We start from the raw sequence: 25237 nt of genomic DNA, 5'->3' as shown, positions 1-25237 counted from the left end.
GGTGGGCACTCACTTTTGGCACTGTGAGTGCTTTATTGTAATCAGGGCACTATTAGTATCCTGATTACATGCCTAGATGTCCTCTGTGAGGAGATGCTGCTGATCAGCTCTCCTCTCTTCACACTCTGTCAGTGTGAGGCAAGGAGCGCAGATTAATGGCATCTCCATGTTTACATGTGACGGCTGTGATTGGACACAGCCGATCACATGGTTAAAGAGCCATGGGCGCAGCTCTTTACAGAGATCAGGGTTGGAACGCGTGCTAGAAACACAGCGTGACCGCTATCACTGCGTGCACCCCGGGGGCACAGGAGAGCAGCCGTTCTGGGTGCCATCTTATGATGTCCATCCAGAACAAGAGCCGCACAGTGAAACTTCAGTTTTGCTTGAAAATTTTTCCCACTTAATCAAACTTATAGATTGTAAGGATTTGGGGCCAGATCCACAAAAGTGATACGCAGGCGTATCTACTGATACGCCGTCGTATCCCTGTTTCTATCTATGCGGCTGATTCATAGAATCAGTTACGCATAGATATTCCTAAGATCCGGCAGGTGTAATGGTTTTACACTGTCGAATCTTAGGATGCAGTACCTCGGCCGCTGGGGGCATTTCTCGTCGAAATTCCGCGTCGGGTATGCAGATTAGCACTTACGGAGATCCACCAAGCTTTTTCCCTTAGTTTTTTTTCCGTAAGTGTTAGTTTGCCATCGCAAAATTAGGGCTGCTTTTACAAAGTGTAAACTTAGTACACCATGTAAAAGTATACCCTTCTTTCCCGCGTTGCTCAAATTTTTTTTACCTTTTTTATTTTTCCCGCCGCAACTCTTTTTTTTTCTTTTACACCCGTTGCGATTCTCAAAACTCGGCGCAGCGTAAATCCGCGCAAAGCACGTCGGGAAAATAGCGTCAGGAGCATGCACAGTACGTCCGGCGCGGGAGCGCGCCTAATTTAAATGGGACTCGCCCCATTAGATTGGGCACGCCTTGCGCCGGACGGATTTAAGTTACACAGCTGCAAATTTCTAGGTAAGTGCTTTGTGGATCGGGCACTTAGGTAGAAATTTTGCGGCAGTGTAACTTAAATAGGAACATTTAAGTTAAGCCCGCTGGCTGTGGATCTGGCCCTTTATTACATTTAATTCAGGTCCTTACCTACTTGTGTTTGCAGCTATTGCTTGTACCAGTACATGTGAGTCAGGAGTGGATACTAAATCCTGTTTAAAAAAAACTCCACTAGAAGTAAAAAAGCTCACCAGCCTGGAGCCCAGAAAAGTTGGATCAGGCATGTTTTAAAGCTAGAACTTGAAATTTAGAATCTTTTCTAGTCTCTTGTTTGGCTATCTGTACCAGATATAGCATGCTACATTCCTCCCTCTATTTCCTGGGACTATTGCTTGATACACACAACCGGTTTTCCCAGCAGGAAAACTGCCAGGAGAGCATTTGGCCAGGAATCCCGGCCGTGTGTATGCTCCCTAGCAGTATTCACATCAGTAAAACAGCCGAGAATCCAGATGGGAAAATAGAGAACCCTGCTCTCTATTTTCTCGTTGGGTTTCCCAGAAGACTGTTTCCTGCTGAGAAAACCGGTCGTCTGTATGCTTACCTGTCCCAGGTAAACCCACACATGCTGGATAGGAATTTGAGGCATGCGTGGTAGCATACAAGTTTAGCGTGGGGTGTAGCAAGATGGCGGCAACGGCATCGAATGTGATGAGCGCCAACTCATTGTAGTCAATGACGTCACTGCGTTCTTGCCATTCAAAAGAATGGCGGTTCTTTTGAATGGCTGTCTGTATACACGGCATTGCAAGATAAGCTTGCCAGGAATCCCGTCAGTAAAACCAACGTTTTTTTTCCTGACGGGATTCCCGGCCGTGTGTACAGGGCCTATCACAGCATTTACAGGACAGGGATACTAGACCTCTAACATGTCATAATATACAGCAAGGGATGATCCTTGTCAGATATTTGTTAACAGGTGCCAGAATTACCATAGTTGTGTTGCCTTTGAGCAAGCATCTCAGTTGAGGAAGTAGATCCTGAATAATGCTTAAAGGGTCACTAAAGGCAAAGTTTTTTTTTTTTTTTTTAATAACAAACATCTCACTTTTCTTTCATAAAGCGGTAGAGTGATTCTTTACTGGTTTATGTTTTTTAGGTCCTTATCGGGTGACTCTGTGTATCTTCTGAAAGCAGACCCTGGATGTAGCAGAAAGAGTTGAGTCAGCATATGAATGAAAATCACCTTTAGATGACAAACCCCCTTGCATCAAAATCCCAGACTAAAGTACCAAATGTCCATGTCAGTCTGTGCCCTATATCCCTTTATCAGCTAGTGTCCCAAATTAAGGCTAGGTAAACCAATCATTTTGGCATTCAAACATTAAATTTTTATTTATTTTTTTATCTAATGCATATACGGTAATTAAAAGAAAAAAAAGCCTAATTATGGCATATTGTGTAAATAAATGTACTGTGCCACGGCAGTGGACATATCATCAAGTATACATTTAAAACTGTTGACTATTTTACACTGAAAGCATCATGTTGATATAAATTATAATTTTTTACTAAGGCTCAGCAAAAATGACTGTGTTCTTTGTATGTCACGCTAACAACTCTTACTTTATTTCACTCACTTGACTTAATGAGTGTTCTAAACTAATGGCTGGCATGAGTGGGCTTGAGAGGGCTCCCTATTATTTTGAAGAAGGAAGTTTAAAGAGGTTAAACAAAATAAAATGTAATTATGAATGTTACGAAATTATAAGTACTGATTTAAGCACTAGTTTAGCATGTTATCAATGGATCCTTAGAATGGATGGATCATCCATAAATCTGCCTGTTTATACTGTATATCTGCCCATTCACTGCATATGCCCATGGTTGGATTTATGTTTCTCATGAACCACTCACATAAGCTGCTTTCTCCTCCTTTTCTTTTTAATGCAGACAGTTAGGCTGGGTAGCCCCTATAGATTAACTATACAATCAGAGATTCACTGTAATTGGAGGATACAGTGGCCATTATGGGGAAATATTCATCTAAGTGGCATGCGGGTTTGGTGCAAATTTGGCTTTATTTGAGGCCAGGTATTGTTTGCCCGAGGAAAGGCGGTGAAGGGTCCATTTGCTCTTTAGGTGGAAGATAATCAATTTGTTGATGGTTTGAGAAGATTTTGGTCCCCCTCTTTTCTGAGATTAGGATCCAATTATTGGTGTGACTATTATGTGTCTTTTTCAAGGGGCTACTTGTAAGGGGTGCAGTGGTAGACAATATTCATTCAGACTGGGGAAATGATGTGATATTACCTCTCCAGCGGTGGATTTTTGTATCCATAACAGGTATCTTTGATGTTGGGAGTTTGTAATGCTATCATCATAAATAGAACACCTATTTCTGTACTGATAGAGGATCCCACCCCATTTTGTATTTTTCTTCAAGTAGGAGATCTGGTACCCACACCTGAAGTATTATGTAGTACAAAGTGATTGGATTACCCATAGAAAGATAATGTGAGCACTCACCATTGGGTCATCGCTTCTTTGCATGCACTAAGGAAGCAATGTGTAATTGACATAGATCATAACCTCAATTTTGAATGTGATATCATGCAATAATACATGTACATTTATTATATGTGTTTTTTTCAGTTATGCTTTTCCTTTTTGCCACCAAGATTATAAGGTCCTGAAGAAGTTATTTATTGTAAAACTAGGCTACCTCTTGAAATTAAATTGTCTTTTTGTGGTTGCAGCGCATCCCTCCTAAGAAGCTGCAAGTAACTGGGATTCCCCCCACCCTGCACAGCCAGACCCACCAAATTTTGACAGTCACTCAAAGTCAGAGAACAGTCTCTGACTTTGTTTTTTGTTATTTATTGCCGGTAATGAACTTGGATGGGGATAAGGGGTATTATGGGATTCCCAAGGAGGAGAGAGAAGCACCAAACCAATCCTTTAACCACTTACCCCCCGGACCATATTGCTGCCCAAAGACCAGAGTACTTTTTGTGATTCTGGACTGCGTCGCTTTAACTGACAATTGCGCGGTCGTGCGACGTGGCTCCCAAACAAAATTGGCGTCCTTTTTTTCCCACAAATAGAGCTTTCTTTTGGTGGTATTTGATCACCTCTGCGGTTTTTATTTTTTGCGCTATAAACAAAAATAGAGCGACAATTTTGAAAAAAAAAAATATTTTTTACTTTTTGCTGTAATAAATATCCCCCAAAAATATATAAAAAAACATTTTTTTTCCTCAGTTTTGGCCGATACGTATTCTTTTAACTATTTTTCGTAAAAAAAATCGCAATAAGCGTTTATTGATTGGTTTGCGCAAAAGTTATAGCGTTTACAAAATAGGGGGTATTTTTATGTAATTTTTCTTAATATATTTTTTTTACTAGTAATGGCGGCGATCAGCGATTTTTTTTCGGTACTGCGACATTATGGCAGACACTTCGGACACTTTTGACACATTTTTGGGGCCATTGGCATTTTTATAGCGATCAGTGCTATAAAAATGCATTGGATTACTATAAAAATGCCACTGGCAGGGAAGGGGTTAACACTAGGGGGCGGGGAAGGGGTTAAGTATGTTCCCTCTGTGTGTTCTTACTGTGGGGGGGGGTGGCCTCACTAGGGGAAACACTGATCCTCGGTTCATACATTGTATGAACGGAAGATCAGCATTTCCCCCGCTGACAGGACCGGGAGCTGTGTGTTTACACACACAGCTCCCGTTCCCTGCTCTGTACCGAGCGATCGCATGTGCCCGGCGGCGATCGCGCCTGCCGGGCACACGCACGGGAGTCGGGGGCGAGCGGGGGGCGCGCACGCCTCCGGCGGCGCGCACGCGCCCCCTAGTGGCGGCTAAAAGAGAGGACGTATAGCTACGGGCTCTCGCCTAGGAGAGGCGACCTGCCGCCGTATAATGACGGTGGCTGGTCGGCTAGTAGTTAAATAGCTTAAGAATTTATTCAGGATATAAGTATAAAACAACACTAAAAACTTGCATGAAAAATGTTGGAGCACTTGCTGAGTGCTAGAGCGGATGGGAGCTTCCATGTGCAGTGTCACAGGAGCACAGGAGGACCACCGGAAAGTCTCTATTAAGGGATCCACGAAGGCACGGCCTCACTTTCTTCATCAGCTGATCCTTAGTCACGTCACATTTATATAGAGGATACAATTAACCCACTCTGAGCTGCAATTAATGGTGTCAGGTGGGAAGATAATAATTAAAAAGCTATATGCTGTAATTGTTAAAAAGCAAGTATACGACTTATGCCGCGTACACTAGACCGTTTTTCGGGATGTAAAAAATTAAGTTTTTTTTTAATGCCATTAAAAACGATTGTGTGTGGGCTCCAGAGCATTTTTTACGATGTAAAAAATGGGCATTAACAATTTAGAACATGCTCTAAATTTTCACGTCGTTTTTAACGTTGTCATTTTTAATGTCGTAAAAAATGGTCGTGTGTGGGCTTTAACGACATGAAAAAAACGTGCATGCTCAGAAGCAAGTTATGAGACTGGAGTGCTCGTTCTGGTAAAACTAGTGTTCGTAATGGAGATAGTACATTCGTCACGCTGTAACAGACCGAAAAGTACAAAGACTGAAAAAGTGCGTCTTTCACCAAACTTTCACTAACACAAAGTCAGCAAAAGCAGCCCCAAGGGTGGCGCAATCTGAATGGAACTTCCCCTTTATAGTGCCGTCGTACGTGTTGTACGTCACTGCGCTTTGCTAGACCATTTTTTTTCACGATTGTGTGTAGGCAAGGCCAGCTTAACAATAATCGGGGTTGAAAAAAACTTTGTTTTTTCTAGACCATTAAAAATAGTCGTGTGTACGCGGCATTAGAGACACAATTTAAAATGTTTAATATACTGTATATAGTTTATATATATATATATATATATATATATATATATATGAAAATATAAAATATATATGAAGCTGCTCGTTTTTGTTTGGAACGTCCTGTTTACTTGTAATGTGAATTTTATACGCTTTTATTATATTAAATATTTCTTATGCGGAGCTGTACCATGTGTCTTCTTCTCCCTGTGTCCATCTATATCCCCTGAGCACTTATGTGCCAATATCCAGCGGATGCCAAGGTGGAAGTTAAAGGGAGAAGACAATTGTACTATCAAGATTTTTGACTGGACCGTGCGAACTCGCTGTTCGTTGGAGATAGGCCCACTGCTCACGGCCTCCATGTGAGTGCATGTGCATGTGATTCATTATTTTTCAAATTATCTTCACAGTACTATGCCATTTTTGCCTTTTTTCTCTTATTTTTCAACATGACCATTTGACGCGGAGGCTACACCCAGCCATAAGCCCCGCTGGGCCCTTGAACATATTTAAAGTGCCATTAGGCTGTCCGTGCTTTGGCCCTGAGGTGAGCATTCCATATCACTAGAGGTGTTTGCACTGAAGCTAGCCTTTTTCCAAACACTGGAGTTTGGTTCTGTATCACATCATCGTTCACAGCCCACCAAGGACTGCACCTATTTACCTACTTTCTGCATGTTAGACTTTCACTTGTTTTTTGTTTTTTTTTGTTTTTTGCTTTACTGGACTTTGCACTCCACATTTTTGTGCACTTAAAGTTTGGTCCTGCGGTATCAACCTTGGACTTATGCATTTATAGTATTGTGTTATTACATTTGTGTTTGTATTTTGAAATATACACCTTTTGTACACTGTCATTTACTTTCAGGCCACTCACCCTTACTGCCTAGATTGGATACTGCTTTCAGTGATCACCCCGCCTAATTGATGGGATTTTTCTTTGTATTCACCCCTTCCCAGTCACACAACGCAGTCACTATCACTTATTTAATTCATCCCTTTCCGGCTAGGACCGATTTCAGGTGACTGCAGCAGTGCCCCCTAGTTTTATAGCACCGATAGCGCGTGAGCCCTTCCATTATAATATATATATATACAAAGATGAAAGTGAGAAATAAAGTTACCGGTCGGTTTGTTTTAAAGGAACATTTGATGGAATAGGTCTTAGGTGGGTAAATGCCTGAGTGTGTACCTTGTTGTAAAAAAGGTGAAAAGGATACATAAAATGAACTAGATGCAACAGTGATACATGTGTATACATATAAATACACATACACAAGCACACATCGCTGCTGGGGAATAACTATTCTAATAGGCAGAAGGTTGCAACAATGAGTATACATGAGTTGTGTCTGTAATTCAAATAAAGGTTTGCTTGTTATTCGAATGGGAAGTTAATAACAGTTTTGGAGAATTCATAACGGTCTATAAGGTATATTGAATATAAAAAATACAATAAAGAAAAAGTGAAATAGAAATGTTATGTATACGGAAAAATGGGAATGTGGAAAAAGAACATACTAGATAATCTTAATGAAAAACATCATTCAAAATGACTTAGAGTATAATAATATTGTGACTGTAGACATAGATGAGTGAATAAATTAGTGAGTTAATTAATCAATCAATTAGTATGTACTCATGAAAGGATATATATAGAGAGATGGTATATAGATACTGTATATAGTTGCACGTGGCAAATTACACATGTGTGGGAGCAATTGAGTGTACGTCTGTTGTTGGAAACCAGATACCCTGTGCGCATAAGCGTGCATTTGAAAATGCCCTGGGTGGGTATTTTCAGGGACAGCATGAACTGGGGAGAGAGGAGGGGGGGGGTCCTGGGGATCATCCAATGAGAGGGAGGAAGAATAGATGACGGTGCGGACTTCCAACTCTTTATTCACAGTGATCGGCTTTCCCAGCCCACACCTGAAGAAGCCTCGCTTCCTTCACAGCCTCCATTTGGAGACTTTTTTAGAGACTTAGGGGTCCATCCCTCAGAATGATATACCAATTTTGTGTATGTGTTTCCTCCTAATGTCATTATGGGATGCCCACTTGACTTCAGAACAAACATCAGGGACACTTCTCCTATATACAGTGCTTCTTCCTCCAGCACACTCTTGCTTGCAGAAACTCAGCTATGTTATCCTGTTGTGTGGTTTTGTAGCAAAGGCCCATTTAGGCAGGGACTCGCAGCCATTATACTTGGAGAACAGGTAGGGTGACACAGCTAACAAATTTTCAGCACATTCTTCCGTGGTCACTGAGTCCAGCACCCCCTCTTCAGGCACTGCCAGCCTGTCTGGCTGAAGCTGCCCATTTCCACTAGCTCTCCAGGCTAACTTCTCCACAGTCCTCCCAGACGGAACACTCTCCAGCCTACACGGCTGACTTCTCAGGAGATGTCCTACATGTGCTGACCTGCTCCTTCTGTCATTTCACTTGCTCCCATGCCTCTGTGATAGGATTCTGTGATAGGATTCCTCTATGTGTTGTAGAGGGTTTCTTCAGTACCCGAGCCCCAGGCCCAAAGTCACCCACAGACTAGGGGGCACCCAACAGCCTCCTCAGCACTCAATCTTCATCTTCCACCCGACTGCCCCAGCTGACATGACTCATGCCTATTTATGAGCTTCTCCAAGGTTCCAGAAAACAGGGGAAGGCACCAGAGAAGATGCTTGGTGAGTTAACCAGCCTCTATGATTCACTCAACCCTTTCTAGATTTAACCCAGGCCTGGCACTCAGCCAAACCAAATTTCCTACAATAAAAATACTAGTTTACACTAGAGGGTGCTACATGGTTATACATAACATGAATGTGGTACACCAGCAGCAGCCCTTCTCCACCCCCTTTTTCTTATATAGTGGATGCTTTATGGACTAGTTTAGATATCATGCAGGATATCAATGTTGTTTCCAAATACAGACTGAGCTGAGAAGCTATTATGCATGTGTACAGCTTATGGGGGAAAAGGTCAGTTCCACCATTGCATGCTGCTACACAGTTACTAGGATGGTAAGGTTGCTAACAATTCTTTATATTTTTGGTCAGGAATATTTCCAAACTACCTATAAATTGTATGTGGACTAACCAACCAATAGCGTTCAAAGTGTTTATGCAGGTCAATAATGTCACCGTTGTCAATAATGTGCTCCAATACATCCACTTTTCACAGACAGATTTAGAATGGAGGGACATCAAGATGGCCTTTTACCAGCAGGATGGCTTCCCATATGCTCGACTGCACGTGTGGTTTACAGGTACCCAGGAAGAGGTGTGTCTACTGCAGTGCTACTCCCTAATTTTCTTACTAGTTTATGATGCCAGACAGAGAATTATAAAAGTGTTAAATCAAGTTTCCCAGATTCATGTCATGACTCTTTGATGCCCTCTGCAAGATTTTTTTCCAGAAAGTGGATATATTGTGGGTGCAAGAGATCAATGACATCAAAAACTTGCATAAACATGCTATCAAATCAGAGATAGTTTGGAAAAAGAGCAGCTACCTCAACATATTTTTCCTCAATAAGGATCCTGCATAATAGTTATTCTGCTAGGCCAGAGTCTGCTGAAGATATCAAATGTCTCCATTATATATATTATATTTGGGAGCAAAATCATGATTTGTCAGCATCAAAGACCTGTCAGGCTGTTTTATGGCTTACAATAGGCTTAAATTTAAATTGAATGCTTGTTTTCTCTTATTCTTTTGCAACTACAGGTGCACGTACACTTTATGTGGTATATTCCCTTTCTGTACATATTTGCTATCGAATGGGGAAGGTAAACCTTCCAGACCCCAACTTCAAGTTTGGCAAACCCAAGCTTAGTGCACTTTGAGGTTTGTCGAACTTTACACACTAAGCAGTTCCCCTAACCCAAACTTACTGAGTACACCATAGAGGTATATCATTTTAATTCAGTTCTGGACAACTATTAGGGTAATAAACAAGCTAGTGTGAAAAAGGTCATAACGAGGGGTGTGGCCGAGCAGCAAATAGAGTGAGGCCCCGTACACACGACCAGTTTCCTCGGCAGAATTCAGCTTCCGACCGAGTTTCTGGCTGAATTCTGCCGAGAAACCCGGCCGTGTGTACACTTTCGGCCGAGGAAGCCGACGAGGAGCTCGACGAGGAAATAGAGAACATGTTCTCTATTTCCTCGTTGTTCTATGGGAGCTCTCGGCCCGGCGAGCTCCTCGGCGGCTTCAGGGCTGAACTGGCCGAGGAACTCGATGTGTATGGCACGTCGAGTTCCTCGGCCGTGTGTACGGGGCCTAAGACGCGCAGACACTAGCGCCGCCGAGAATCCTGATGGATTCTAGCTAGCTGTGTTCCCCTACCTACCTGCTGTCCACGGTGGTAGAAATTTGCTGACCCATTAAGTCCAGACGTGGACAGGCCTCACAAATGGCTCTGGACAACCCCGGTCATGATGGCGACCTGCCACCCCGCACAGCAAAGGAGGCAGCCCAGTGCCTCTTCAGCATCAATATGGCCCAAAAATAATCCTCATCACTACTGATGCCTGATCTGGAGGAAGCGTTGATGAGGGAGGTTATGGGATCGCTGGATGGGATCCCTCCCCAGCTTGTAGGCATCACGGCCTCCTCAACTGTGAGTACTCTCCCTCATGCATCTAATATGGCGGCCTCATCGCAGCAGAATGTCACTGACCCTGAGCCAACACTGAGAGATATTCTTGCTGCAGTCACATCATGCAGCTCTTCCATAGAAGCTTTAATGGGGGAAGTGAAAGGCATGAAAGGGTAGATCTCTCTCATAAGGCATGACATGCAGAAACTGCGGGAACGCACATCTGCTTTAGAGGGCAGACTGAGTACATTGGACGATGAATGGCAGCCGCTCCAGAGAGATGTCAGGCATGTAACTTCAGTGGCGTCCATGAACGCAGCCCGCTTAGAGGACATGGAGAATCACCTGCGCAGAAACAACGTGCGGGCGGTGGGTATCCCTGAAAGAGCAGAGGGCAAGAACCTGGTGGCTTTTATTGAAACCTGGCTAAAGGACACATTCAGCAGTAATGCGTTTAACCCTATGTTCGCGGCTGAAAGGGCCCATCGAGTCCCCTCGCGGCCACCGCCACAGGGAGCCCCACCGCGTCCCTTCTATTTCATCTGCTAAACTACAAGGACCGGGATGCCATCCTGAATAATGCTAGAATGTCCAGAATCCTAAAGATGGACAACGCCAAGGTGTTATTATTTCCAGGTTTCTCTGCGGAGGTGCAGCGACAAAAATCCAAATTCATTGACATCAAGAAAAGGCTGAGGGTCCTTAATGTTCAATATGTTATGTTGTATCCTGCCAAGCTGAAAGTGATTGCCGGGGAGGGGGGGAGAATGGGGAGTAAAGGGTAAAGGAGTTGAATAGGAAGTAGCTGGATATTTAAACAATGGGATAAAATAAGAAATAGAGGGTGAAGGGATGGTTATATTAAGGAGGAGATAGAACTTAATTAAGAGTTATTGGAAGAATCAGGTAAAATGAGTAAAATTTATAATTTTGGTGTTTTGTACTTCTTTTTGTATTTTTTCTTTGTTTTTTCTATCCCAATAGGTAAAGGGCAATATAGTCCCTAACTCAGAGGTAGCAAACACAAGGCCCGCGGGCCGAATTTGGCCCTCCAGGCCATTTCATGTGGCCCTTGCACCTCTCCTGCAGCAGCAGGAGAGCTCCAGCCCTCCTCCATTCCTACTCTAGACCCTTACTTTCTGCTTTCAAGCAATGCATCCAGTTTCTTCCCAGCAGCAGCATAAGGAAAGGGGGTGCACTGTGATGTAAGGGAGAGTGGGGGACTCAACTTCTGATGGTGGGGGGGCTATTGACATCTAATGTAAAGGGGAGGGGATGCACTGGACATCTAATATTACAGATACAACTGGCCCTTTTGAGGGCAATCATAATGCTGATGCGGCCCAAGATGAAATTGAGTTTGACACCCCTGCCCTAACTGATTATGAGGTAACCAGATGGACAATGGGTTAGAAATAAGGAATGTATTTATGTTGCTTAGTTGGACCAGATGACCTGAAGTGTGTCAGTGGCACTGTAATCTGTGATTATTTCTCTCCTTGATATTGTTTACACTGTTTATGTATTATGTTATACTTTTGGAAAACTTAAATAAAAAGAAATATATATAAAAAAAAAGAAAGTGATTGCCAATGGCAAGTCGCATTTCTTTGAAAATCCTTCTGTTGCTATGCACTGACTGGATAGAGAAGAGTGTCCTGCATAGGTGAACTATTATTCCTCCCTTGTTGCACTTCGTTCAATTGCTGTTCTGTTGAGATATTATCTCTTTTCATCATGGCGGAGTTGGGTTTTCAATATTATTTTATTTCTCCCCTCAGGCTACGCAAGAGCCCCCTGCAAAGAGTTCTTCTGCTTTAGAAGTGCCCTGCTGGTCAGACACGTTATTTACTTTAAGGATACACATTTCCCTTTTCCCTCTTCAAGTATAACCCTCTTCCTCCTTTAGGTGGGATATTTTTGTGACTGTTTACTGATAGTATTACCTATACCCTCCACAAGATGGTGTAAAGTGTTATTATGGTGGGCCCCTCAGCCCTTAGCTTTACATCTCAAGCTGACTGGGAATGGCAAATCAAGGTGCTCAGGGGCTAATGCTCCTCTCATGGAATATTAGGGGATTAGGGGACAAAACCAAGTGGAGTGAAATGTTTAAGTATCTCTCTAGGCTGCAGCCATACTTGATCTGTATCCAGGAGACGCATTTAAAGCCTGATTTGATTTGTCTGTTGCGATCTCGCAAATATTCTACACAGTGCACTCCTCATACTCCAGGGGGGTTAGTGTATTGGTCTCTGGGAGGATCTCTTTTGAGTGTTTGCACTGTATTATCTATACTACATGGACTGCACTATATACTCTGAACTGTATTATATACTGTATACTAAACTGACTGCACTCTATATTCTGAACTGTATTATATATATATACTACACTGACTGCACTATGAACTCTGATCTGTATTGTATACACTACATTGACTGCACTATATTCTCTACACTGTATTATATATACTACACTGACTTCACTATATTCTCTACACTGTATTATATATACTACACTGACTACTCTGTATACTCTTAACTGTATTATATATACTACACTGACTGGCTGACTGCACACTACACTAATGACCTGCCTAATCTCCATTCATTCACTATTTACAGCCACCGTATAAGCAGCAGCCTTATATAGTGTGGGGCATGGTCTTAGCCCCTGAGCCATGATTGGCCAAAGGCACCCTGCCTTTGGCAAATCATTGCTCTCACAGTACATCGCACTGTGATTGGTCAAAACATATAGGTCATACTACACTGACTGCACTATATACTCTGAACTGTATTATCTATACTACATGGACTGCACTATATACTCTGAAGGTCAGGTACATGCTTTGGCCAATCAGCAGCTGTCAATGCACTGCGATCTTGCAGTGCATTATGAGGCGCATTGCGTGGGTGAACTTCCTACAAACAAACACCCGATGTTCAAGTCAAACTTATGTTCGACTTGAACATCAGGACCATTCCTAGTCACCAAGCATTGAATATCCAAGTGAAATTCCCGAGGCAAGCACTAGCAGTGTGGTACATCCTATTAAAGTGCATGAGGCAAACACTAGTAGTGGTGTGTTGCAACATCAGCCATGAAGAACAAGGGCAACAGCCGTAACTAGTGTCGACCATCATAAGCGGCCAGAGCATTTCCCATCCTACAGCCATATATGCATACATGCCCCTTATATACATGTGACTGCAGGGCAGGGTTGCCTTGGCAGCTTTTGACTGGCTTTATGCATTGACAGTTTTCTGGTGGGATGGCACAGGTGCGTTTGGACTAGGGCCTTGGACTAGTGGACTTAGTTCATCCCTAATCACAAAATAAAATCTTTCTAGTGCAAAATTAGTAGTAAGTGTTACCATGATAGATTCAGCCAAAACGTTCTGTTTTTCGATTAACACTTGCAGAGGCTGCAAACTATTATGACACTGTCTGCAGTTGATTCTGTGAAAAAAAAAAGACCCAGACTGATTTGCAAGTCTTTGCAAGCTTGGCCTTGACAACACCCTGCCTTGCTGATGTTGTACATGTCCCTAGATTTTCTTCTCTGCAGTCTCTGGCATCAAGATTTGGTCTGCCACCTCATCACCCTCACCCTCCTTATTGCTTAGCCTGACTTGAAAATAAGATGCAGCTGCAGGAACATCACTAAATATTGCTTCATCAAACACCAAATGGTCCAAATGAGATGCGATTTCAGCCATACAGTTTGTATCGCACAGACATCGCATGTGATCTGAACAGCAGTGCAGTGCGAATCACTTGCGATCTCGCACAGCGCACTAATGTGAACCAACCCTAAGTTCATTCAGCCTTACTGGGTGTAAGAATAAAAAGTGAGAAATCCATCCCCTCCCCCACATAACACATTCTGGTAATATAGGAATTTTGCATATGTGATCAGGTGACCTCAGACACACACACTGCAATATAACAATAATAAGAAGATCACTCAAGCTCGGACTACATACATCTCCCCTAATCACTTCTCTATGTATATTCTGATGGCTGTTCACACTGAACTGTGGATCACCCCATATTTTGAAAACATTTAATCAAAACACAGGAAAGACAGCCAATCCTGGGAGAGCTGGAGGGGAGAGGAGAGGAGGAGAGGGGAGGGGGATGTGAATTGTGCACTTTTTACAGTAGCTGTGCATGTCTGCAAGCTAGTGCACGAGATATGTAAATAACCTGTCACTCAAGCAAGGACTTTGGTTTTCATCTGAAAGTCTGTTTTATTTCACTAAACAATAAAAAAGGATTGCTCAGAGCTGGATTAACTCTGTGTGGCAAGACTGGGCACAGATGATAGGAAATCTTATTCTCTACATTGTGACATCATAAAATAAATAAAAATGTTTTGGGTTTACATCCACTTTAAGGGCCAGATCCACATACATGTAGATCGGCGCAGCGTATCAGAGATACACTACGCCGCCGTACATTACCTGGCGCATTTTCGAATCCTCAACGATTTTGCGCCGTAAGTTGCGGTGGCGTAGTGTATTTCTGGCGGCGGATTTCAAATTGGGCGGGTTGAGGGCGGGTTTCATTTAAATGAAGCGCGTCCCTGCGCCGAATGAAATGCGCATGCGTCGACCAGAAATTTCCCGCCGTGCTGTGCGCGAAATAACGTCGCAACAACGTCATTTTTTGAACTTAGACGTGAGTTCCGTCCATCCCTATTCACGGACGACTTACGCAAAAAAAAAAAATGCAAATTTCGATGCGGGAACGATGGCCATACTTAACATGGCAATTCTATCTATACGCCGCAAAATACCAGCTTTAACTATATGCCGGAAAAAGCCGACTACAGACGACGTTAGAAAATGCGACGGCCGCGCGTACATTTGTGGATTGTCGTAAATCGCTAATTTGCATACCCAACACGGAAAACGCCACCCAGCGGACGCCGAAGTATTGCATCTTAGATCCGAAGACGTACGAAGACGTACACCTGTCGGATCTAACTCAGAAGCCGTCGTATCTTGTTTTGAGGATTCAAAACAAACATACGACGCAGGAATTTTGAAATTACGCGGCGTATCAATAGATACGCCGGCGTAATTTCTTTGTGGATCTAGCCCTAAGTGTCTGACTCTTCCTGGGAAGATTTATTTTTACTTCCTCTCATTAGGAAGCAACAAAAAATTAGAGGAAATCTCCATAAAGAAAAGGAGATTTCTATTTTAGACAGTTGTCACTGAAACAGTTGTCCCTAATAATGTACCCTCTCCTCCTGCTCTGTGACAACTGTAAAGTGTTGGTTTTCCCTTTATTTTCTGTATCAGTGACAATACTCACCAGGATAGATAGAGGGGTGAATCTCCCCAGCAGAAAGATGGACAAAAAATGACAGATTTTCCAAGCCTTCCCCACTTTAAAACAAAAAGTTTTGCCTTTATATACATTTTAACAATTCCCCCATTACATGTATTCCATTTAAAGTTATTCTAAACCTTCAGATTTTTTTTAAATAATAAAGATCTTATACTTACCTGCTATGTGCAATGGTTTTGCACCAAGCAGCCCCAATCCTCCTCTTCTGGGGTACCCTGCTGTCCCTTATGGCTCCTCCTCTTTGGAGAGTGCCCTCACAGGATGCCACTTTCTATGGGGACACTCATGCGGGCTTGATCCCAAGCCACACTGCCTACGTCCATAGACACAGACAGTAGACAGTGCGGCTCTGACTAGCCCCCCACTCTCTTATCACACAATTGTATTGACAGCAGCAGGATTAAATGGCCCCCACTGCTGCCTCTATGTCCTCTGAGAAGAGAGAGAGACTGAGAGAGGGGAGAGAGCCCTTCCTCTTAGAACAGCTCTGGGTCAAGATTGGACTCAGATAAGTATTTATGGATTTATGGGGGCTGGGGGGGATCCATTAGGCAAAATGCATTTTGGCAAAAAAAGTAAGCCTCTAGAACCACTTTAAATACTAAAATGGCGTTTAACCACTTAAGCCCCGGACCATTATGCAGCTAAAGGACCAGGCCCCTTTTTGCGATTCAGCACTGCATCACTTTAACTGACAATTGCGCGGTGGTGCGACGTGGCTCCCAAGCATAATTGATGTCTTTTTTTCCCACAAATAGAGCTTTATTTTGGTGGTATTTGATTACCTCTGCGGTTTTTATTTTTTGCGCTATAAACAAAAATAGAGCGACAATTTTGAAAAAAAAAATATATTTTTTACTTTTTGCTAGGCCAATATGTATTCTTCTACATATTTTTGGTAAAAAAATCACAATGAGCGTTTATTGATTGGTTTGCACAAAAGTTATAGCGTCTACAAAATAGGGGATAGTTTTATGGCATTTTTATTAATATATATTTTTTTACTACTAATAGCGGCGATCAGCGATTTTTATCATGACTTCAACATTATGGCAGACACATCGGACACTTTTGACACATTTTTGGGACCATTGTCATTGATACAGCGATCAGTGCTATAAAAATGCACTGTTACTGTGAAAATGACACTGGCAGTGAAGGGGGTTTGCCTCCAGGGGGCTCTGTAGGGGTTAAGTGTGCCCTAGTGTGTGATTCTTACTGTAGGGGGGCGTGGCTGGACGTGTGACGTCACTGATCATCGTTCCCTATGACAGGGAACAGACGATCACTGACAAGCCACTAGGAAGAACAGGGAAAGGTTTGTTTACACTTACCTCTCCACGTTCTTCAGCTCTGTGACCTGATCACGGGACATAGGCAGCGATCGGGTCCGGGGGTCCCGCGGGCACGGTCATGGAGCTTCGGACCTGGTCGTGAGCGCGGCCGCGCACTTGCGACACACAGGTGGGTTCTTAAAGGGGACGTACCTGTACGCCCTTGTGCCCAGCCATGCCATTCTGACGACGTATATATTGGTCGTGCGGCGAGCCCCAAGTGGTTAAACAAGAATTGAGGAAAAATGCAAGCTGTTTATAGTTGATTTTGCTATTTTATTTAATCAGAATGAGTAGCCAACAGGAACACATACCAGAATATATATATATATTTTTTAAATCATTCTTTTGACAAATGATTGATAAAGAAAAAAAATTGAAAAAAAACTTTGTGAATGAGGGCAGTATGACTCCTACAGTGTACCTTTCACAAACTATTCAAGCACAAGTTTTTGATGACAGATTGCTTTTTTTAGAGTATCTATTGCTAGAATACCCTTTCTAAACATGAAGCTAACTCCCCAAACCAGATATTTGTATGAGTGCACACATTACAATAATATTAGCGCATGACAAACTGTTTCACACTCACGTTGTGTTCCAGCTCTGCTGACTCTTTAATTCTTCACAAACTGAATATCCAGTCAATAGGCAGCCTGAGTATATTAGATGCAGATCACTAGGCTTTACTTTTGCTGCAATCAAACAAATGCTGAGCTTAAAAAGTGTATGTTCAAAAAGTTAATGGCATCATCAGAAAATTAAACATTATTCAATAGAGGAATTATCTGGCAGAATTGTTTCCAGTGAAGTGAATGTGCTTGGCGTTTATTGTATTATAAAAAGCAGAATATAAACTTTATGCTTAGAATACTGTTAGAGAGGGCATTCATGCATGCAGTTATGACTGTATACCCTATACAGATGCCGTGATTGAATTAAATGGGTGAAATATTAAGGCTGACCGTGCAATTAAATATGACTGGTTGTTAAAAAATTAAAGCATTGAACATGATGTGCTAAGCTAATAATTATGGTCTCTTTTGTTCTGAGAAAGCCCACGTATTCAGAGTTAGAAATGCATTTTAATTGAAGTTTCTGAACATGCCTAACATTGAAATAAAGCTGTTTACGGGTGCATAAGTTATGACCCACGAGGCCCTATCAGGCCCAGACTGCTAAATAGTCACATAGGTTGAAAAAAGTCATGTTCAACCAATTTATCTAATTGAAAAAAAAGAAGCTAAATAAATAAAAAACAGCATCCACAGAGCTCTAGATACACAGCTGATCCTGCATTTTCTATATCCATAGTAGAGCACTGTATCCCGTCATTATGATGACCTACACAGTAGCCCGGCAATTACTGAAAAGATGATATAGATGTAAGCTGTTTTTGTTTAGCCAAACTTTTTTCCCTCTTTGAAACTCAGATGAGAATTTTTGACAAATGGAATTTCTTCATTTTCAGTCTATTTACTATCTAATATTTCTCTGTGCTTGCTCTTGAAAAACTACTGGTATCCTTTTCATACTTTGTGTCTTGTTTTCTTGTATAATTTTTTGTTTGCAGCCATGTTTTAAAAATCTAAAATCCGTTTCTGTTGATGTTCAATAAATATATGGCGTTAAAATACTGGAGTTGCCATTCTGATTCTGATGACTGTGATCCTAGTGACTTACTAAGTATTAAAACCAGGATCAGGATAAGAATCATGGCGCTTGAATACATTAAAAAAGTGCATTGGCATAACTCTAATGCCGCGAACACACAACCATTTTTAATGGTCTAGAAAAAAAAACTTTTTTTCAACCCGATTATTGTTAAGCCGGCCTTGCCTACACACGATCGTGAAAAAAAAATCCTCTAGCAAAGCACGGTGACATACAACACGTATGATGGCACTATAAAGGGGAAGTTCCATTCGGATGGCGCCACCCTTGGGGCTGCTTTTGCTGATTTCGTGTTAGTAAAAGTTTGGTGAGAGACAATTCACGCTTTTCAGTCTGTTACAGCGTGATGAATGTGCTATCTCCATTACAAACGCTAGTTTTACCAGAACGAGCGCTCCTGTCTCATAACTTGCTTCTGAGCATGCGCAGGTTTTTTTTACGTCGTTAAAGCCCACACACGACCATTTTTTAGGACGTTAAAAATGACAACGTGAAAAAACAACGCGAAAATTTAGAGCATGTTCTAAATTTTTTATGCCCATTTTTATGTCCTGAAAAATGCTCTGGAGCCCACACACGATCGTTTTTAATGACATTACATTTTTTCTTTTTTTTTTACATCCCGAAAAACGGCCGCGGCATAAGACAAAAAATAATAGTATTTATAATATTAGTTATTTTTTTGTAGTCCTGTCTAGGGAGGGGCAGATCCACTTGGGTTCAATTTGCAGGCACGTTCAGCAAATATGGCCAAAAATCCTCAAATTTTTTAATTTATTAGGAGAAGTATGCCCAAATCTGTTTTGGCCATACTTCTTTTTTGAGTCCCAGGGGCACACTTACTTTACAATCCTGTAAACCCTGCTGTTGGCTGATGTCACGGAGCAGCTCCAGGCCCTGAAAATATCCCCAAAATAATGCTAGGATCCACCCAGATGCCTGATTGGCAGCTGTCTTAGCCTCTCTCCTTCTGACATTTCTCACATACATGAAAACATCAGCATTTTTTTTTTTTTAGAAAATTACTTCGAAACACCAAATATTATATATTTTTGAAAGCAGAAACCCTAGAGAATAAAATGGTTTTATATTTCAATTTTTTTCACAATATTTGCACAGCCATTTTTCGAATGCAGATTTTTAGGAAAAAAACACTATAACCACTTCAGCCCCGGACCATTTGGCTTCCAAATTACTGGCCCACTTTTTGCGATTTGGCACTACGTCGCTTTAACTGACAATTGCGCGGTCGTGCGACATGGCTCCCAAACAAGACAGACCCTGCAGGAGGGGGAGGATCTGTCCAAACAGAATCAAAGAGCTTTTTTACACAATAAAGAGGATTAACCCCATAAGTTCCACAGTTAATATAACAAACATACTATTCTGCATATACAGACAGATTTTACTGTTGTGGGTTTAAGGCACTTTAAGGCATTTTCACACCTGCCTCTGATTAGTTGGGAAAACCCCAGTGCGGGTTCCTAGAATTGGTTGCTAGAATCAGCCCCATTGAAAGCAATAGGAGGCTGCAGACTCTTGCAGCTAATCGTAGCCACTCGCATATAATCTCTCATGCAGCAATCACATGTGAATCATCAGCAATGGACGTAGACAGTCTGTGTCCAGGTGTGAATGCATCCTTATCATAGAGGAATCTGATATGGATTGTAAGGGGGAGCCCATAAAGAAAATTATATTTAGGAAATGTATATTTTCTTTTTGTGTTGCATGCATTTCTCATAGAAGGTCCAGTTTCCCACTTCAGTTTGAGATCACAATGATTCAATAAACAACATCTTCTAAATTGACTGTGCATGGCTGTACTGCAACATTAATTTGCTAATTTGTATCTATCTTGCATAAATGTAGTTCTTATACAGTAGTTATTTTAGAAGTAAATACGTAAGTTCAATTGATACTTTATATTGTAGTGTCTGAGTATTTAAGTGTCTGAGCAACCAATCACCAAAAAGAACTGAGACTTGTTTCTTGTTTTCCCATGTCAAGCTTAGCGCACAAATGAAATTAGCAAAACATTTTTCTATGAGAGTTTTTGTAATTGCATCTGATACGCAAGGCAAGCTTAGAATGTACCACACAAGATGTGCTGCATTTCCCAGGCTGTATGCAGTTCATCAGTCAATTGCAGCCATCTGGTTTCACCTAAAACCTTTTCATTCACTCCATTTTGAAAAATATCAACAGTTATGTAAGGAACACAAGTGTGTTAGTGAAAAGTCACAAAAGCCTGGGTCTTTGTTACCCCTGAATGAAAGATATACTGGAACAAACTATTTTATTCAGGCTCATTAAGAATTGTAAATTAAATCACAGATGTCTCAGCAAATTCTTCATATTTAAACTTTTAGTGATAAAAAAAGGGAAAAGTTTGACTCATTGTCTTTGGAGCCCTGGCTTTTCGTTGTTTTTTAAGCAAGAAAGGCAAACAAAAATCTTAAAGGCAAAACTTAAAATTAATGATAAATATATAATGTTCATAGCTATCAAACAATCTATTATTTTGTATTTTTTTGTTTAAGTTTGGACACACTCTCAGAAGTACAGGTGAAACTCAAAAAATTTGAATATCATGCAAAAGTTCATTTATTTTACTAATAACTTGCATATAAGCCTTTAAAATTAGCACTTTAGATTTCTCCCATAGACTCTTAAGCCCCATACACACTATCAGTTTTCCTGCTGGTTTTCTCTTCAGGTTTACCAAAACCATGTAGTACAAGGACCTGCCTAGTTGCATTCAAATTGAAACGCTTAAGGTTTGACCTCATATTAGATGGTTTTGGTAAACCTGAAGAGAAAACCATCAGGAAAACTGATAGTGTGTATGGGGCTTTACAGGGTGTTCCACGGCTTTTCGAATTTGCCACGAACACCCCAAATTGTTCGCCGTTCGGTGAACGGGCGAACAGACAATGTTCGAGTGCCACATGAGTTCAACTTGAAGCTCATCTCTAATATGCAGGAAGAATGGAGAGGCACACCCTGCAAGATGCTTGAAGTCCAGTGTGAAGTTTCCACAGTCTGTGTTGATTTGGGGAGTCATGTCATCTGCTGGTGTTGGTCTACTGTGCTTCATTAAGTCCAGGGTCAACGCAGCCGCCTACTAGGAGATTTTGGAGCACTTTATGCTTCTTTCTGCAGACAAGCTCTATGGCGGATGCTGACTTAATTTTCCAACAGGACTTGGCACCTGCTCACACTGCTAAAAGCACCAAAACCTGGTTCAATGACCGTGGGATTACTGTGCTTGATTGGCCAGCCAACTCACCTGACCTGAACCCCATAGAGAATCTACAGGGCATTGCCAAGAGAAAGATGAAAGACATGAGACCGAACAATGCAGAAGAGCTGAAGGCCGCTATTGAAGCATCCTGGTCTTCCATAACACCTCAGCTGTGCCACAGGCTGATAGCTTCCATGCCACGCCGCATTGAGGCAGTAATTGCTGCAATAGGGGCCTAAACCATGTACTGAGTACATATGCATGCTTTTACTTTTCAGAGGTCCTATGTACAATCCTTGTTTTTATCAATTGTTTTATTGATTGCATGTAATATTCATATTTTCTGAGATTGTGGATTTGGGGTTTTCATGAGCTGTAACCCATAATCATCACAATTAAGACAAATCACGGCTTGAACTATCTTGCTTTGCATGTAATGAGTCTATCTAATATATTAGTTTCACCTTTTAAGTTGCATTATGCCCTGTACACACGATCGGAATTTCTGATGGGATAAAATCCGATGGAATTTTCCATTTGAATTCCGTTCAAGCTGTCTAGCATACACACAGTCAGACCAAATTCCGACCGTCCAAAACATTGTGACGTAAAACACTACGACGAGCTGAGTGTTACGGAAGCATGAATCAGACGTACAACAACAGATAACTGAAATAGGAAGGCTTTATTAACCACTTAAGCCCCGGACCATATTGCTGCCTAAAGACCCAAGGGGTTTTTACAGTTCGGGACTGCGTCGCTTTAACAGACAATTGCGCGGTCGTGCGACGTGGCTCCCAAACAAAATTGGCGTCCTTTTTTCCCCACAAATAGAGCTTTCTTTTGGTGGTATTTGATCACCTCTGCGGTTTTTATTTTTTGCGCTATAAACAAAAATAGAGCGTCAATTTTGAAAAAAATGCAATATTTTTTACTTTTTGCTGTAATAAATATCCCCCAAAAACATATATATAAAAAAAAAAATGTCCTCAGTTTAGGCCGATACGTATTCTTCTACCTATTTTTGGTAAACAAAAATCGCAATAATCGTTTATCGGTTGGTTTGCGCAAAATTTATAGCGTTTACAAAATAGGGGATAGTTTTTTTGCATTTTTATTTTTTTTATTTTTTTTACTACTAATGGCGGCGATCAGCGATTTTTTTCGTGACTGCGACATTATGGCGGACACTTCGGACAATTTTGACACATTTTTGGGACAATTGTCATTTTCACAGCAAAAAATGCATTTAAATTGCATTGTTTATTGTGAAAATGACAGTTGCAGTTTGGGAGTTAACCACAGGGGGCGCTGTAGGAGTTAGGGTTTACTTTGTGTGTGTTTACTAGTGTAGGGGGGTGTGGCTGTAGGAATGACGTCATCGATCGTGTCTTCCCTATAAAGGGAATGACGCGATCGATGCGCCGACACAGTGAAGCACGGGGAAGCCGTGTTTACACACGGCTCTCCCCGTCCTTCAGCTCCGGGGAGCGATCGCGACGGCGCGGCTAAAAACAAATAGCCGCGCCGTCGTCCCAGATCGCTCCCCGAGCGGACCCGACCTCCGCATGTACCGGGGGGGTCCCGATCAGACCCCCCACCCACGTCTAGCAGAGAACGTACAGGTACGTACATGTGCCTGTCCGTGCCATTCTGCTGACGTATATGTACATGAGGAGGTCGGGAAGTGGTTAAAAACCAAAAAGCAAGGTTAAAGTCCAAACGGATGAACAAACAGTAAGCAGAGTCTTCCACCGGAGCCAGGGATCAGGAACCAGAAGGACAGTCCAAACGAAGCCAGGGATCAGGAGCCAGAAGGGTAGTCCGAACGAAGCCAGGGATCAGGAGCCAGAGGGATTGCCCGTGGAAGCCGGGTCAGTAACCAGAAGCAGCAGCACAATCTCAGGAGCATGTGTATACAAGAGGACCAAGCAGGGAAATGAAGCAACAGACCTCCTATATATATGCAAGGCATCCAGCTCCTCCCAGTGGGAAGGAGGAGCCGCAGGGTGTGGTAAGTTATAAGAAGCTCAGAAACCAATATGGCCGCCAGCACATGTCAGATGAAAGAAGCCAGCAAGAGGTAAGACCATGACAGTACCTCCCCCTCAAGGGCCCCTCCTCCGCGGCGCAAAAAACGGTTTCTGAGGGAAGCGCGCGTGGAAGGCTCGGAGCAAGGCAGGAGCATGGACATCTGCGGAGGGAACCCAGGAACGCTCCTCTGGACCATAACCACGCCAGTGGACCAAAAACTGCACCCGACCGCGGACCAAGCGTGAGTCCAGGATATTGCTCACCTCATACTCCTCATGATCGCCCACCTGGACCGGACGAGGCCGAGGAACCGAGGAGGTGAAGCGATTGCACACCAGTGGTTTCAACAGGGAAACGTGAAACACATTGGAGACCCGCATGCCAGGTGGGAGCGCAAGGGCATAGGCAACCGGGTTCACCCTGCGAAGCACTCGGAAGGGACCAACAAAGCGAGGAGCCAGTTTAGGAGTGGGCACTCGAAGGTTGAGGTTGCGAGTGGACAACCATACATGGTCTCCGACCTGGTAGGAAGGAGCAGGCGCCCGTCTGCGATCAGCCTGGAGTTTCTGGCGCTGCGCAGAGACCTCAAGGGACCTCTGGATCTGTACCCAAGAAGCACGTAGAGCGGAAAGGTGATCCTCCACAGCCGGAATATCTTGGGGAGAGAATGATTCCTGTAACACGGCAGGTTGGAACCCATAATTGGCCATGAAGGGAGACGTCCCAGAGGAAGAGTTAACCGCCGTGTTCCTGGCAAACTCAGCCCATGGCAGAAGATCAACCCAATTGTCTTGATGATCGGAGACATAGCAACAAAGAAATTGCTCCAGGGCCTGATTGGACCGTTCTGCGCCCCCATTGGACTGAGGGTGGTAGGCCGAGGAGAAGGAGAGTCGAATCCCCAACTGGGAACAAAATGCGCGCCAGAACCTGGACACAAACTGACTTCCCCGATCCGACACTATCTCCTTGGGCAAACCGTGCAACCGGAAGACCTCCCTGGCGAAAACCGTGGCCAACTCTTGTGCAGAGGGTAATTTCTTGAGAGGAACACAGTGGCACATTTTGGAAAACCGATCCACAATCATGAGGATGACCGTATGGC

The sequence above is a fragment of the Rana temporaria genome, chromosome 11 (genome assembly GCF_905171775.1).
Source record: "Rana temporaria chromosome 11, aRanTem1.1, whole genome shotgun sequence".
NCBI classification, from domain to species: domain Eukaryota; kingdom Metazoa; phylum Chordata; class Amphibia; order Anura; family Ranidae; genus Rana; species Rana temporaria.
The sequence above is the reverse complement of the archived record's forward strand: the minus strand, read 5'-3'. Positions refer to the sequence as shown.